At 44.1% G+C, this 15,825-nt stretch overlaps 1 pseudogene; it reads right to left on the reverse strand.

Moving 5' to 3' along the window:
* Positions 1-2,181: 2,181 nt before the first annotated feature.
* LOC149401583 (uncharacterized) lies at positions 2,182-3,479 on the reverse strand (annotated as a pseudogene).
* Between the last annotated feature and the right edge of the window lie 12,346 nt (positions 3,480-15,825).

Below are 15,825 nucleotides of genomic sequence, written 5' to 3' on the forward strand. Positions count from 1 at the left end.
GTTATGCGTTCTACCAAAAATTCTGTAACGACCCTCTCGGTTTGCCTCGAACCCACGAACCAAAGCTCATCGAAGCACTCGATTTGAATCCCGAAACAACTTACTAACTCACGTGATTAGTATCATAAACGTACATAACTATTTTACAAATAATATTACATATTATAGTTAGACTTTTAGTATAAACGACTCGGTTAAAAATTAGAGTCGGGAGCCGGTGCGTTTTCGACTCGTCGTCGCCGCCGTCGCTGCTCAAACGCATCATCGCCGACGCGGAATCGAAAAGATGCCAAGTCGCTGTCGTCGCTGCGTAACTCACTATGCCTCAACACGCCGAGGTTTCGCAGCCCGTGTCCGCACCGTCTCTGCGCGCTGTCGCAGCCTCAAGACATCTCACCGAGCCGTTGACTTGTCGTTGGCACTGAACAACCCCTATTTGCCTCGTCTCTGAACCCGAACAGCCCTCGCTGCTCGCCCGCGACTCGCCGAAACCGTCCTCGCTGCATCCTCGTACCTGCGGTACGAGCTCGGAGAGGCACGCAACACCAACAAGAGAGCATGGTTAGATTAAAAATTGAACCGAGAATACCCAAATTTCTTGATTCGAAATCAATTCCCGAACGAAGCATTCGGAAATCGAACACTCATCCGATCCTAACCCGTCCCACACTCAGCAACAACAACAACAACCAGAGCCAAGTTCAAAACAAGTAAATTTTCTATAAAAAAAACCTACGTTATTCACATCTTAACGAGTCTCCGACTCATCTAAAAACACCACAAACTCAAATCCGATCATACACATATCAATGCCACACCACAAACAGAGCAAAAATCCATACAACACACTTCAAAGCCAAGCAATTCCCTACAAATCCGGAACCCCCAAAATCAGCCCAAATTCGTCCATAATTCCAATCAAGCAAGGAATCTTGAAATCAAGCATGTAATCATCCAATTAATTACTTAAGTCTGAGTCCTAAACATCAATGGACTTATTCAAGAATCACAACATGAAAACCCCCAATTCTTCTCTTCCAAATTTCGGCCAAACTATCCATAAAAATCTGAAAACCCTAACTTAAATAATTTCAGCTCACTACAAGCACAAACCGAGTCCAAACACAAGCAACCCATGACATCAACCAAATGAACTCAAAAACCCCTAATTGGAAAACCTATAGAAATCGGACTAGAAGCAAAGAAAATGAGCGAAATTCCTACCTTGCTGCTGAACAAACCCACGTGATTATAAGCTTCCTCTACCTCAGATCCGTGCTCAAATCCTTGCAAAGAAAACACGGTCGTAGCCACGCGACTTTCAGAATGCTGGCCGTATAAAAGTCGGGAAAAGAACACATACTATGTTGTCATTTCATTTGGCTTACAAGTTTTGATGAAAGCATGCCGAGAGTAAAAAAAGAATATAATTAAGTTGCAGATTAAGCTGATGCTGACCTGCAATATATGAAAGTATTCTACTTATCGCCTAATATGCTCATTAATAAAAAATTCCTGGAGACAGTTACCTTTTGGGAGGGAAGGATAGACTCTGCGGAGACTAGAGATCAGGGCAAGAGAATGGATTAGATCGTTGACAAGTAAGGCGTTTTGCAACGAAGGAACTTGAGATCTATTTGTAGAATCTAGATAATGTCAGCAACGCGGAATAAGCAGAGAATGAGAGAAATAAAATTTATGGAATAAACCACTACTTGTTTACATGAAATGAAGAGGAGCACAATCCTTCACTTTAAAAAAATGCAATCCTGGTACATTATCTTGGTCAGAATTTAACACCAATAAAACAACTCAACATACTAAGAAAAAGACCATAATTGCCTAAGATTAAATCAGTTTCTAAGGTAAGAGTCAAAACCTCCCAGAGATATATCGGCATACAAAAATTACATACACACATACATTTCTCACATACAAAAATTAGAGCGAAAGAGAGGGAGAGAACCTGAAAGCGTGGCAGACAGTGGGCCTTATGAACGGAGGGAGAGATAGAGCTATGGCTGTACATAGTACAAACACACAAACAAATTTAATCAAATCCTATTTCTGCTCTATTTCTACAGATTTGAACTACAAATTTAATCAAATCCTATTTCTGCTCTATCAAAAAAATTTATTCTAGGTTTGACAACCAAAAAAAAATAAACAAAAAGCTTCTTTCTAGTACAGGTAATGCCTAATTCTCTCGGGCTTCCTTCTCCAGTTATTGTCGCCGTTGAGGGGCTTCATCAAAACCCGCTGATCTTTCCCCGTTTCGGAGCGAAGCAGCGACTGAAGCCTCTTCAAATGGCCGTGGTACTGCTTGTGGCCAAAAGGGTTAGCTCGGGCAACGAAGCGGTCCTAGTCTGGGCACATCACTCTTTGGTACGGCGACTGCCATTTGGCTTGCAAATACGCGAGAGACCTCCATGGCGGGAGAGGCATCAAGTTCTCCTTCAGAGAGAATCGGGCTGCCTCGGCCATCACTTGGAGGTACTGGCTCAGCCTCACCGACAAACCCACAAACACCACCGGCAGAGAATTCAGAATCCTGTCGTACGAATCAACCGCTCGGGCGATCTCGAAATGGCTCCTGAAGTCTATATCGTTGAGGAAGCGATCGGAATTTCCGGCGTGGCCGCGGTTTATCACGTCGATATACTCGTGATCCCCTACACATATCATCGCAATACTAACCTTGAATAATTTACAATTTTAAAAGCTATCAAAGAAATCACCTCTACCTCGGCCATCGTTTTGATTTTATATCATCGAGTTCAATCCAATTCTAACATTCTCTTGTTCATAAATTTGTTAAATGATTCAAAGTATAGTTTTTTCTTCGGACAATCTATCGAACACACGCCTCAGAATTTGAAAATCTCAACCTAACAAAACAAAGAGCTCAAATTCACCAGTCGAAAAACGAGATCATATAAAGAAAAAATTACCTCCGGGGACTTTTCCAGAGCCTTGCCACTTGGAAGTGCAGACCGCGGCGTCGTAGCCAGAGAGTCTCAAGAGCTTGACAAGAGCAAACCTAATACAGCTGGCATTGCAGAGCCCGGGCTTCATCACCGCCTGAAGCTCCGTCTTCTTCATCGACACTATTAGCGAATTCACAGTCGAGACCAAGTCGTCCTCGAACTGCGCTATCGGACGTTTGCAAAACTACACACCATAAAAACAAAAAAGCATTAATCATCCAATTCTAAAACACTGACAGCTCCAAAATTAGGGCGAAATCGAAAGAAAGAGAGATTGAATGAGAAAGACTTACCGGAATTTTCTCGGCCAGGTGCGCGAGATCGGAGATACCAGACTCGCTGTCGCTGCTACACCAAAACAAAAAATACATAAGTAACAATCTATGAAAAAGAAAAGAAAAAAAAACAAAAAGAATAATAATACAGGAAAAGAAACATGACAATTACCCTGAATAAACGAGAAAAGTGAAGAATAATTTCTGAGATTGCCATTGGTATTGGTAAGCAAAATGAACCTGCCTTTCATTCCGGTCCACTTATTTAGTATCCATCCACCGAGAGAAAAATAGAATCTTAATCTGTCCCCCCAAAAAAGCAAAACTCTTCTCCGAATTAGTCAAGAAAGCCGGCCGGAATTTCTATACAGTTTCTGTCAAAGGAAAAAAAAAACAAAAAGATTCTTTCTAGTACAGATAATGCCTAATTCTCTCAAGCTTCCTTCTCCAGTTATTGTCGCCGATGAGGGGCTTCATCAAAACCCGCTGATCGTTCCCCGTTTCGGAGCGAAGCAGCGACTGAAGCCTCTTCAAATGGTCGTGGCACTGCTTGTGGTCGTGGATTTAGAGTGGCGATTTTTAAGGGAGAGAGAGAGTCGGCGAAAAAAAATAATGGGTTTAGAGTGATGGTCATGGATTTAGAGTGATGGTCGTGGATTTTTAAGGTAGTGATGGTCGTGGATTTGGCGGTGGTCGTGGATTTAGAGTGGCGATTTGGCGGTGGTCGTGGATTTAGAGTGGCGATTTGAAGTATGTCGAATATTTGAGGAAGATAGTAAAAGAGTTGTGTACGTGTGAATATTAGTGTATTTCCAATACTTATTCATTTTTACTTTATTTTCATATTGGTGGGAATATGAAAATTTCCAATACTTAATCTAATTTGTGGGTGGGAAATTTCCCTCTCATACACAAATAGTAAAATTTTGTTATTTTTTTATATTTTAAGTATTATAACTCCTTCTTTACCTTTGACTGTAGTGTAAATGTGCCAAAATTTTGTGGGAAATTTCCCTCCATTTAAAAATGGTGAAATTTTGATCATTTTTAATTTTTTGAGTATTACCACTACTTTTTTATATTAGCTGTAGAGAAAAATAAACCATTATCTACAGCTTTATATTCGACTGGAGTCTAATATAGACCTAAAAAAAGGTGACCGTAGTCTGTATTCAAAGACTCCATTAAAAGGCTAAACTGAAGTTAAAAAAAAAACTGTAGTTGTATCCCATATTTCTGGTAGTTAGAAGCTCCTTCTATAGACATGTTGGGCGCCCAAATACCCAAGAAAAAGAGAGAATATTTTGTTCATAAATGTATCATGATACTTGTTGTTGGCCCGTCTAGGGCCAACGGGAACAAGGTCATCTCTTCGACCCACATGGCTGGTACGAGATCTTGGGCGGCGAAACCCCGACTCAACCAGGAGCCGGCCCAAACCAATGGCCAAGTCAAAACCCAGCCACGGGCCGAGTCAATGGCTCACCCGGCCATTGGCTGGGTCAAATGGCTCACTCGGCCATTTGACAGTTCACTCAGCCAATGGCCGAGTGAACCCCTCAGCCACCAAGGCAGTCCACTCGGCCATTGGCCGAGTGAACCTTCCAGCAGTTCACTCGGCCAATGGCCGAGTGAACCCTTCAGCCGCCAAGACAGTTCACTCGGCCATTGGCCGAGTGAACCTTCCAACAGTTCACTCGGCCAATGGCCGAGTGAACCTCCCTGCTGCCTCAGCAGTTCACTCGGCCATTGGCCGAGTGAACCTCAGCCGGCCCAAGACCTTCACTCGGCCAATGGCCGAGTGAACCTCACCACCATGTTCACTCGGCCATTGGCCGACCCAACCTCCTCCACTGCCGACCCAAGCATTCTCACTCGGCCAAGGGGTCTTCAAACCACCCCTTGGCTGCCTATAAATACCAAGGCACCCCCCTTGGTCCAGGTAATCCATTTTTGAGTCCCGAAACGCTGCCGAACTCGTACTTCGCCCGTTTCGCTCATCTTTGGCCTCTAAACACCCCTAAAACCTCTATACTCCACCTCAATCCCACTAATGTTGAGCGTCGGAGAGGTAAACAGGGGCACCCCCCCTGTTTCCCCTTTGTAGTTCACAATCTCTTGTTTGCTTTTCAGGTATCAAGACGAGGTGAGCTCCACCCACAGCTAAGGGACGACTTGGGATACCAAGTCCGACACGCTCGAGCCGGAGTGAGACCACTTGGTCCGGCCTTGGGTCTAACCATTTCCGGTTCCTAAATCGTTGTCCGAAAAACTGCGACAACATTTTGGCGCTAGAAGGAGGGGATCTCTCGACCTTGACGACGCATTCCCTCTACCAGTTTTCTCCCTTCGTTCTCACGACTCTCGAGAGATGAGTCATCTACCCACTACCTCCGTGGGTACCCGAGCGACGAGCTCGAGGTACGGTCTCCGAAACCTTGCGCACCGTCTTGAAGGGCAACCTCGCGATAGCGAGAGCCAGCCCCAAGACCCGGTGAACGACCCCGAGGCCGAGCTCCGAGAGGACACGGCCCGGCGGCTCGCGGAGCTCCTTGACCGTCCCGGCGTTGACAGCTCCCTCATCGCCGATCTCCTCGGCTACGACGTCGAGGATCGATCCGCTCAAGATTACTCCGACCCCGAGTACGTGGAGGAGTCGAGGACCGACGAGGCCACCCCTAGCCTCGCTCAAACGCGACCCGAGAGGGCCAACGGTGCGTTGGCCGATCCTTTGTGCTCGGCGCGACAACAGGCACGGTCACAGTCCCGGGGACTCGCCCCCTCGGTCTCAAGAGGTGGCCGGACACGGCCCCTCGTCGAGGAGAGAGCGACTCTGGTCGACGATGGAGCCGATAGCCGAAGCGCTCGCCGGACGACCCGGCCAAGGGCGACCTCGCCTCGTCACACACCAAGCGTGGACCTTAGAGAGCGCTTGACGGCGCAGAGAAACTCCCGAGGGGAAGATCTCCGCCAAAGGCTAAATTCTCGAAGGGACGCGCTCCCCGCCGCAACTCTTGGCCGACCTCAGGCCAATGTCGTGGATCAAGCGTCCAATGAACGCCAACCAGTGACCCCCGTGGCCCCGACGATTGGCCCTGCCAACGGGCTTGATATGGTCACAATGATCCAGAGCCTCCAAAACCAAATCATCGAGATGAGGGAATCAGGGAGGCAAAGGCCGTACGGAGGGAGCGAGGAATCATACTCTCCCTTCGCCGCACAAGTCCTCGCGCAGCCATGCGTGGGAAATTTTAAGTTACCGTCCATTCCCCCCTATGATGGACGCACGGACCCCCACTTCCACGTCCAACACTATGAGACGTGGATGACGATGCAAGGGCAGACGGACGCCACCCTCTGCCAAGCCTTCAGCCTGACCCTCACAGGGTCGGGCTTTGAGTGGTTCCAAAGTTTGAGGCCTGGAAGCATCCCGTCCTTCCGGGCCTTGCGAGAGGCTTTCCTTGCTCGCTTTGCCACGCTTGTGGCACAAAAGAAACCGAAGACCCACCTCCTCTCCATTCGACAAGGGAGAGATGAGACGTTGAGACAATACCTCGCCCGCTTCACCGAGGAGTCTCACAAAGTCGAGGGCTTCGACGACAGGGACGCCATCACGGCGATTACTGAGGGAGTTCGCACGAGCGACTTCCTCAAGTCCATTGTCGGGCAAGTCCCGCGAGACTTGGCGGAGCTGATGACGAGAGCCCGCACACATATGGGAATCGAGGACTATCTCGATGGCCGCGATGGCCGGAAGTCAGGAGGACAAGGTGGTCGCCACCGCGAAGAACGGGACGAAGATCGCCCCGACCCTCAAAGCAAGAGGAGCAAGGGAGGCCGGGCCCCTAACGGTCGCCCCCTCTCCGGTCCAAGATCGTCGCACGTTGATAACTTCCAAGCGTTATCAACGTACACCCCGCTGAACACTCCGCAAGAGCGGATCCTAGCTCTGCATCGCGACAAGCTAGGAAGTCCGGCTCCTCTAGCGAAGGATCCCGCGAAGAGGGATCGGAACAAGTTCTGTGAGTACCACCAGGATCACGGGCATCTGACGTCCGAGTGCTATCATCTTAGGCGTCAGATCGAGGCCCTGATTCAAGTCGGGAAATTAAAAGAGTATGTCCTAAGAACGGTCGGGGCGGCCACGGTGCACGAAGGCCGTCCACGGCGGGGAAGGAAGGGTCCGGCGACAGTGACTGACATGAACCAGGCAGCGATCGAACAACCGGAGAGCTCACAGCTGCATGTCGTGGGCTAAGCCCGTCCCCTCTTTTCATTATGTCATTTTATTTCCAGTTTTAAGACAATCTCGAATTTCAATAAGGCCAATGGCCCAGGGATGTAATTTTTGACTATTTGTGCATGATAATTGCATCACATTTCACCTCGAAGTCTTTATCTTGCTGCATTAAAATTTCTAGTCTCCTCTACGAGTACACGAGAAACTCGGGGGGCTAATGGGAAACAATGCTAAAAAAAAAAAAAAAAAAAAGACACAAAAAAGACGTGCTAATCGATTATGCCTTCGTTGGCAAATCGAGAACATAAGACGCGCACAATACAACAAAGACGTGCTAATCGATTATGCCTTCGTTGGCAGGTCGAGAACATAAGACGCGCACCATACGACAAAGACGTGCTAATCGATTATGCCTTCGTTGGCAAATCGAGAAAAGTAAGACGCGCACAATACGAAAAAGACGTGCTAATCGATTATGCCTTCATTGGCAAGTCGAGAAAAGTAAGACGCGCATGACACAAATAAGACGTGCAAATCGATTATGCCTTCGTTGGCAAATCGAGAACATAAGACGCGCACAATACAACAAAGACGTGCTAATCGATTATGCCTTCGTTGGCAGGTCGAGAACATAAGACGCGCACCATACGACAAAGACGTGCAAATCGATTGTGCCTTCGCTGGCAAGTCGAGAAAAGTAAGACGCGCACAAAACAAACAAAGACGTGCAAATCGATTACGCCTTCATTGGCAAGTCGAGAAAAGTAAGACGCGCACAAAACAAAAAAGACGTGCTAATCGATTATGCCTTCGTTGGCAAATCGAGAAAAGTAAGACGCGCACAATACGAAAAAGACGTGCTAATCGATTATGCCTTCGTTGGCAGGTCGAGAACATAAGACGCGCACCATACGACAAAGACGTGCAAATCGATTGTGCCTTCGCTGGCAAGTCGAGAAAAGTAAGACGCGCACAAAACAAACAAAGACGTGCAAATCGATTACGCCTTCATTGGCAAGTCGAGAAAAGTAAGACGCGCACAAAACAAAAAAGACGTGCTAATCGATTATGCCTTCGTTGGCAAATCGAGAAAAGTAAGACGCGCACAATACGAAATAGACGTGCTAATCGATTATGCCTTCGTTGGCAAGTCGAGAAAAGTAAGACGCGCATGACACAAAAAAGACGTGCAAATCGATTATGCCTTCGTTGGCAAATCGAGAACATAAGACGCGCACAATACAACAAAGACGTGCTAATCGATTATGCCTTCGTTGGCAGGTCGAGAACATAAGACGCGCACCATACGACAAAGACGTGCAAATCGATTGTGCCTTCGCTGGCAAGTCGAGAAAAGTAAGACGCGCACAAAACAAACAAAGACGTGCAAATCGATTACGCCTTCATTGGCAAGTCGAGAAAAGTAAGACGCGCACAAAACAAAAAAGACGTGCTAATCGATTATGCCTTCGTTGGCAAATCGAGAAAAGTAAGACGCGCACAATACGAAAAAGACGTGCTAATCGATTATGCCTTCGTTGGCAAGTCGAGAAAAGTAAGACGCGCATGACACAAAAAAGACGTGCAAATCGATTATGCCTTCGTTGGCAAATCGAGAACATAAGACGCGCACAATACAACAAAGACGTGCTAATCGATTATGCCTTCGTTGGCAGGTCGAGAACATAAGACGCGCACCATACGACAAAGACGTGCAAATCGATTGTGCCTTCGCTGGCAAGTCGAGAAAAGTAAGACGCGCACAAAACAAACAAAGACGTGCAAATCGATTACGCCTTCATTGGCAAGTCGAGAAAAGTAAGACGCGCACAAAACGAAAAAGACGTGCTAATCGATTATGCCTTCGTTGGCAAATCGAGAAAAGTAAGACGCGCACAATACGAAAAAGACGTGCTAATCGATTATGCCTTCGTTGGCAAGTCGAGAAAAGTAAGACGCGCATGACACAAAAAAGACGTGCAAATCGATTATGCCTTCGTTGGCAAGTCGAGAAAAGTAAGACGCGCACTACACAAAAAAGAAGTGCAAATCGATTATGCCTTCGTTGGCGAGTCGAGAAAAGTAAGACGCGCACCACACAAAGAAGACGCGCAAATCGATTATGCCCTCATTGGCAAGTCGAGAAAACAAGACGCGCACAACACAATAAAGCCGTGCTAACCGATCACGCCCTCATTGGTAGATCGAGAAAATGAGCCACGCACGATCAACCCGAAACAAAAAGTCGTCCCTCGCGACGCACAAAGGCCGTCCCTCGCGACGCGCGAAGGCCATTCCTCATGGCACGGACCCGAGAGCGTTCATCCCGCATCCGTATAAAGGCGTAGATTTTGAGTTTCCACTCGATCTACGCTCGACCGGAAACTCGGGGGCTAATGTTGTTGGCCCGTCTAGGGCCAACGGGAACAAGGTCATCTCTTCGACCCACATGGCTGGTACGAGATCTTGGGCGGCGAAACCCCGACTCAACCAGGAGCCGGCCCAAACCAATGGCCAAGTCAAAACCCAGCCACGGGCCGAGTCAATGGCTCACCCGGCCATTGGCTGGGTCAAATGGCTCACTCGGCCATTTGACAGTTCACTCGGCCAATGGCCGAGTGAACCCCTCAGCCACCAAGGCAGTCCACTCGGCCATTGGCCGAGTGAACCTTCCAGCAGTTCACTCGGCCAATGGCCGAGTGAACCCTTCAGCCGCCAAGACAGTTCACTCGGCCATTGGCCGAGTGAACCTTCCAACAGTTCACTCGGCCAATGGCCGAGTGAACCTCCCTGCTGCCTCAGCAGTTCACTCGGCCATTGGCCGAGTGAACCTCACCGGCCCAAGACCTTCACTCGGCCAATGGCCGAGTGAACCTCACCACCATGTTCACTCGGCCATTGGCCGACCCAACCTCCTCCAATGCCGACCCAAGCATTCTCACTCGGCCAAGGGGTCTTCAAACCACCCCTTGGCTGCCTATAAATACCAAGGCACCCCCCTTGGTCCAGGTAATCCATTTTTGAGTCCCGAAACGCTGCCGAACTCGTACTTCGCCCGTTTCGCTCATCTTTGGCCTCTAAACACCCCTAAAACCTCTATACTCCACCTCAATCCCACTAATGTTGAGCGTCGGAGAGGTAAACAGGGGCACCCCCCCTGTTTCCCCTTTGTAGTTCACAATCTCTTGTTTGCTTTTCAGGTATCAAGACGAGGTGAGCTCCACCCACAGCTAAGGGACGACTTGGGATACCAAGTCCGACACGCTCGAGCCGGAGTGAGACCACTTGGTCCGGCCTTGGGTCTAACCATTTCCGGTTCCTAAATCGTTGTCCGAAAAACTGCGACAACAATACTTGCCAAAAGAAAAAGAGGAAACAAATTTCCCACACATGCATAGGGAATTTCGGCCACATGGGTCAAGGGAGAAGCAAACAAAAGAGGAAACAAATCCAAGGGCTTACTTGTTTTGTCTTGGCCGTGTACCACTATGAAGGAAAAGGGAAATTGGCTCATGAATATGTGATATTCTATAGAAGAGGAAACTACCTTATTGAAGGTGAGACCTCTCCTATAAATAAGACCCTCATTCCACACATTTCATTCATCCAAGTTTAAGAGATTTAAGAGTCTCTCTCTCTAGAACTTGGTCACCCCTCTCCTCTCTCTCTCTAGTCAATTTCGTTTTATTGTTTTGGCACCTAGGTCCTCATTTGACCTAGAGTTTAGCTCTGCGACTTCAAGACTCGTTCTTAAGTCGTAGTGTTTAAAAGTGCCCACTCACTGATTCCTTTTATTCCGAGTGATTTAGTGATAGAAACTATCGTGGTTGCTCGAGTTGCCGAGGAAAGAAAGAGAGACGTGCTGCGAGGAGACGAGCGTGCGTTGCAACTTTCCAAAAGCTTCTCAAAGTTCAAGCTTCAAGAAAGGTTAGTAAACTTCTTTGCTCTTAATAGTTTTTATTTATATGTACTTGCTCTTTGTCTAGGTTAGTAAAAAACTGTTTTTACTTGAAAATAAAATTTTTAAAATTCCGCCGCTTTGCGAAGCGTTAAACTTTTTCTTAAACCCTAGATCAATTCCAACACCCACTTGTGCTTGTCAACGGTAAGGACGATGTCGAGGTTACGTTTCCAATCAATGTAGTTTTCACCTTCGAGTTTGTTTGAGGAAATGATCGTTGAGAGAGGGCTGAGAGACATTTTGCTAAAAATAAGTTGAAACAAGTTTATGATTAGTCTTTTGGTTTAGGATTTAAGTTTGTTTAAGTTTTTAGGATGAACAAGACAGAAGAAATCCAAAGGTGTTATGAAGGAAATGATACTTTACTCCTTCGAGAGAAGGCCGAAAAGAGTCTCCTTTCATAAGTAAATGACTCATCATTAATGCATAGCCAAGATGTCAATACATCAATTTTTGACTAGCCACCTTTTAAAAAAGTTTGATCACTCATATCCTTTCGCAGGACCTCGAGGGAGGATTACTAGGGATTGAGTCTAAGTATGTAACCAACCACTTAGTCCATGAGATCTACTTTGAAAAACAATCCACCGAGGGGAGGCCTTGTCTCATCATTTCTCTCTCGGACGTAGCTCTTCTAGCAATGATCAGAGCAAAGCACTGTTGAGTACTCTCATTTAAGACAGGGCCACGAGGGTGACTCTTAGTCTGGTGACAATTGTACTTTTCATTAGTGTTGGGGATCGTGGGTTTCAAACAACAAGTATAACCCTCCCACTTAGTTTTTAGAGTTGGCACATCATCTCTTATATGTTCGAAAACACATTTCCTAGTGTATAGAGAGATAGAGTGGAATTCCAGAAATTGATTCTTAGATTGACATGTTTCTAGGGAGAGCAGTGTTAATGCACAAAGGCAAAAGGTACATACTCAGACATTTCCTATTTTCTACAAGGGAAAGTGTGTGAGAAAAGTTGTAACCTTTAACTCACTTGAACACTTAAAGTTTGAGATTACACATCTTCTTGCCAACTAGTCTTCGAGGAGACCTCCCACTTAAATTTTAAAGAGTAGTAAATTTTGAACATAAGTGATATAGATATAGTTTTTAAACCATTTTGAAAAATATATTTGATTTGGATGAAAAAACATTTTTCAAGTTTGAAAGTGAAAACAATTTTTCAAAATTCAAAGTAGTTTTCATAAAATCTCAATTTCAAGTAAATTTCAAAATATCAAAACTTTTCAATCTTACACATTATTCTTATTATACTTAAAAATACGTTTTTGCTCAAGGAAATTTTTCATTCGAGCTCTAGAACTCTCGGAATGGGATCCGGAATCCAAAATATTTAGAAATCCTGGAATCCCGGACTGCAAGCACCTCGGAGTAAAAATGACGTAGATGGCGGCTCCGATGTCTAATTGAGCTAATTCTGAATGATTTGGAAAATAGACTCACATGCATTTAATTTGGTTAGAGGACTATTCAAATCCAAGTTCTGAGCGGAGAGATTCGCTTGTTTTACCTAGAACTTTAAGGTCGAGGACAAAAATGCAAAAGAATTAGGTGTAACGAAATGTTTTATTGAAGAAAATAACAACAAACATAAAACAAGCGAGTAAATAAATAAAGCAATCAAAACAATACTAGCTACTTCATAAAATTATCCGAAATTCTAAAACTTCTCAAAACACGATTTTGATTATGCAAAAATTAAAAACTTTTAGAACTGATTCTAATGTGTTTTAATAGCATCCCAATAGTGTAGAAAATCAACATGCATTTTAATTTAAAGGCCCGAGCAATAAATTTTAAAAAAATCTAATAAACAATTCTAGCAAATTCATTACCCGAGTGAAATTAAGAAAACAATTTTCATACTCATAGTTTAAAATTACATGCACATGCTTAAACTTTGACTATAGCTCTGATACCCTTTGTTGGAATAGATCTAGGATTAAGAATAATTTATCGCTTCTGGTAAGCGGTGGAATATAAAAAATTCTTTAAAACGTGTAAAGCGATTTTACTACCTAGACAAAGTGCATGAAAATATAATCTAAAATAAACCTATAATGAGTTTTTACTTGGTACCAACCTTAGTTGAAGCCCTGAAATGAGGCATGACGTTTCATAGCTTACGTATTCTCATTTGAGAAAGTCAGAGTTCGGATTCACTATGTGATTCTGAATAGGACCTATTGGTGAAGTACTAAGTTATGAAGATGTCATGAGTAACTTTGTGAAGATCTCATAGATATGGAATTCATGTACAAGATTGCTGAAATGCAATGTATATCACCTCATGCTTTGTTCCTTGGAATGTGAATAAATGAACTGGCCAATGTCCAAATTGAGTCATGACTCTTTTGGATGAATCAATGTGACTTGTTAGCTCCTCGTCAATACATTGTTTCTAACTTATTCACAAGCGACAAAGGAGTTGAGGAAATAACAGCTAGAAGGGTAAAATGGTAATTTTGTAAATCCCGACTAGCTGATGATATTCATGAAGGGTAGACATAGATAATATTCAATGGATCCACTTATCACAATTAAGTTGAATTTTTGAGTAGAAAATAAATTAATTTAAACCGAGAGATTCTCAGTGTCAACTCTTTAGTAGAGTCAGTTGACATTAAGCTAAACTTGGAAAAGGTTTGTGAACTTTTGAGTGCAAGAATGTTAGCTCAAGCTTTGTTCATTTGGATCCATGAGGTCACTGTCACAAGTCATATCGAGTAGGATTAGTTAAACTAGAAGCTAAGTCAAAACAAGAACGAGACAAGTTTTACGAAAATTGTCTAAAGGGTATTTTTGTCTTTTTGGACATAGACGAAATGAATGTCAATAAATTTTTTGACATTGTCATATGATGACAAATGAAACTATATCGCGCAGCCAAGTTCAAGTTAATAGGGCCTTGATGATTAATTTCATTTCATGGAAGTTTATTTGAAAATTCTTAATGGGCTTTTCTTATGTTGTCACGAACAAATGAAGAAACATCTAGAAGCATGTTCTAGAGCCTTAATTTCGTCAATAGCATAGAGAGAAATAGAGTTTATTTTGTGCATTAATGTATGAAGATACTCGCCAAAAAAAAAAAGAGGAAACAAATTTGCTTCTAGAAGCAAGTGTATTTTCGGCCAAGAGAGAGCAAGCTAAATGAGGAAACAAATCCAAAGCCTGAATTGGCTCATGTTGGACGTCCATATAGGTGAGAAAAGAGGAAATAATATTTGCTCATGAATATGTGATATTCTATAGAGAAAAGGAAACTACCTTTTGAAGGTTATCCTTCTCCTATAAATAGGGCCCTCATTCTCATCGTACATAAGTTAGAGATTGAGAGCTTCTCTCTCTAGACATTGTGGCCGCCCTTCTCCCTCTCTAGTTCTTTTCGTTTTTGTTTTGGCACCTAGGTCCACATTTGACCTAGTGTTTTAGTCCTTCGACTCTTAGACTTGTTCTTGAGTCATCGTGTTTAAAAGTGCCCACACACTAATTCCTTCTAATCTCGAGTGATTCATGTGATAAAGACTAGCTGCATGGGGAGATGAACGTTTCAACCTTCCTAAGGCTTCTCAACGTTCAACCTTCACAAAGGTAAGTAAACGAGTTTTGCTTTTTGATAGTTTTAAATATAAACATGTGCTTGCTCTTTGTCTAGTTTAGTAAAATCGTTTGACTTGTTTAAAAGAAAATTTTTAAATTCCGCCGCTTGCTCGAAGCGTTAAATCTTTTCTTAACCCTAGATCAATTCCGACACCCATAACGTATCCTTGAACCAATTTGATATTGGGTTCATCTCTTTTTTTTTATAAAGAGTCAAATAGAATACAATCAAACCGAATCTAACAATGCTTACTTGCTTTGCTTGTTTATTTAATTGCTTTTCCATACTTGATATAACTTGGATCTTGTGTCGTGGGTTATCATGGGCTTTCATTTATTCATTTGAAATTATCTAATTGGATTAGGATAGTTAATTAATGAATGAGTTGAATGGATCGGAAATCTTAGTCACCAACCCGATAAGAGGCTAAGCTGGGGGGTTAATAAAAGACAATGTCTTCCCTTCCATCTGGAAGCTTTTCCGTGAAGGAAAACTATTATGATAATCAAGACTGGATGTCACAAAATTCCTAATAACTAAGCTATATCGAAACTTATGTTTTTAAGGGTAGCTTAGAAACACTCGAGTTTCTAATACGATTTAGTTAACTCAAGTGGATCACCTAGATTAATGTTAATGCTAGGAAAATTAAAATACTAAAAGTATATTGCGTTTGTAAGGTCTCCAACATTAACACAACAGCGTGAGGGTGGTCTTGCTCGCCTCGCTACCGGAGGTCTTT

The sequence above is a fragment of the Urtica dioica genome, chromosome 4, assembly GCF_054948205.1.
Source record: "Urtica dioica subsp. dioica isolate 48M chromosome 4, U.dioica_male_clone48M_v1_H2, whole genome shotgun sequence".
Lineage (NCBI taxonomy): Eukaryota > Viridiplantae > Streptophyta > Magnoliopsida > Rosales > Urticaceae > Urtica > Urtica dioica.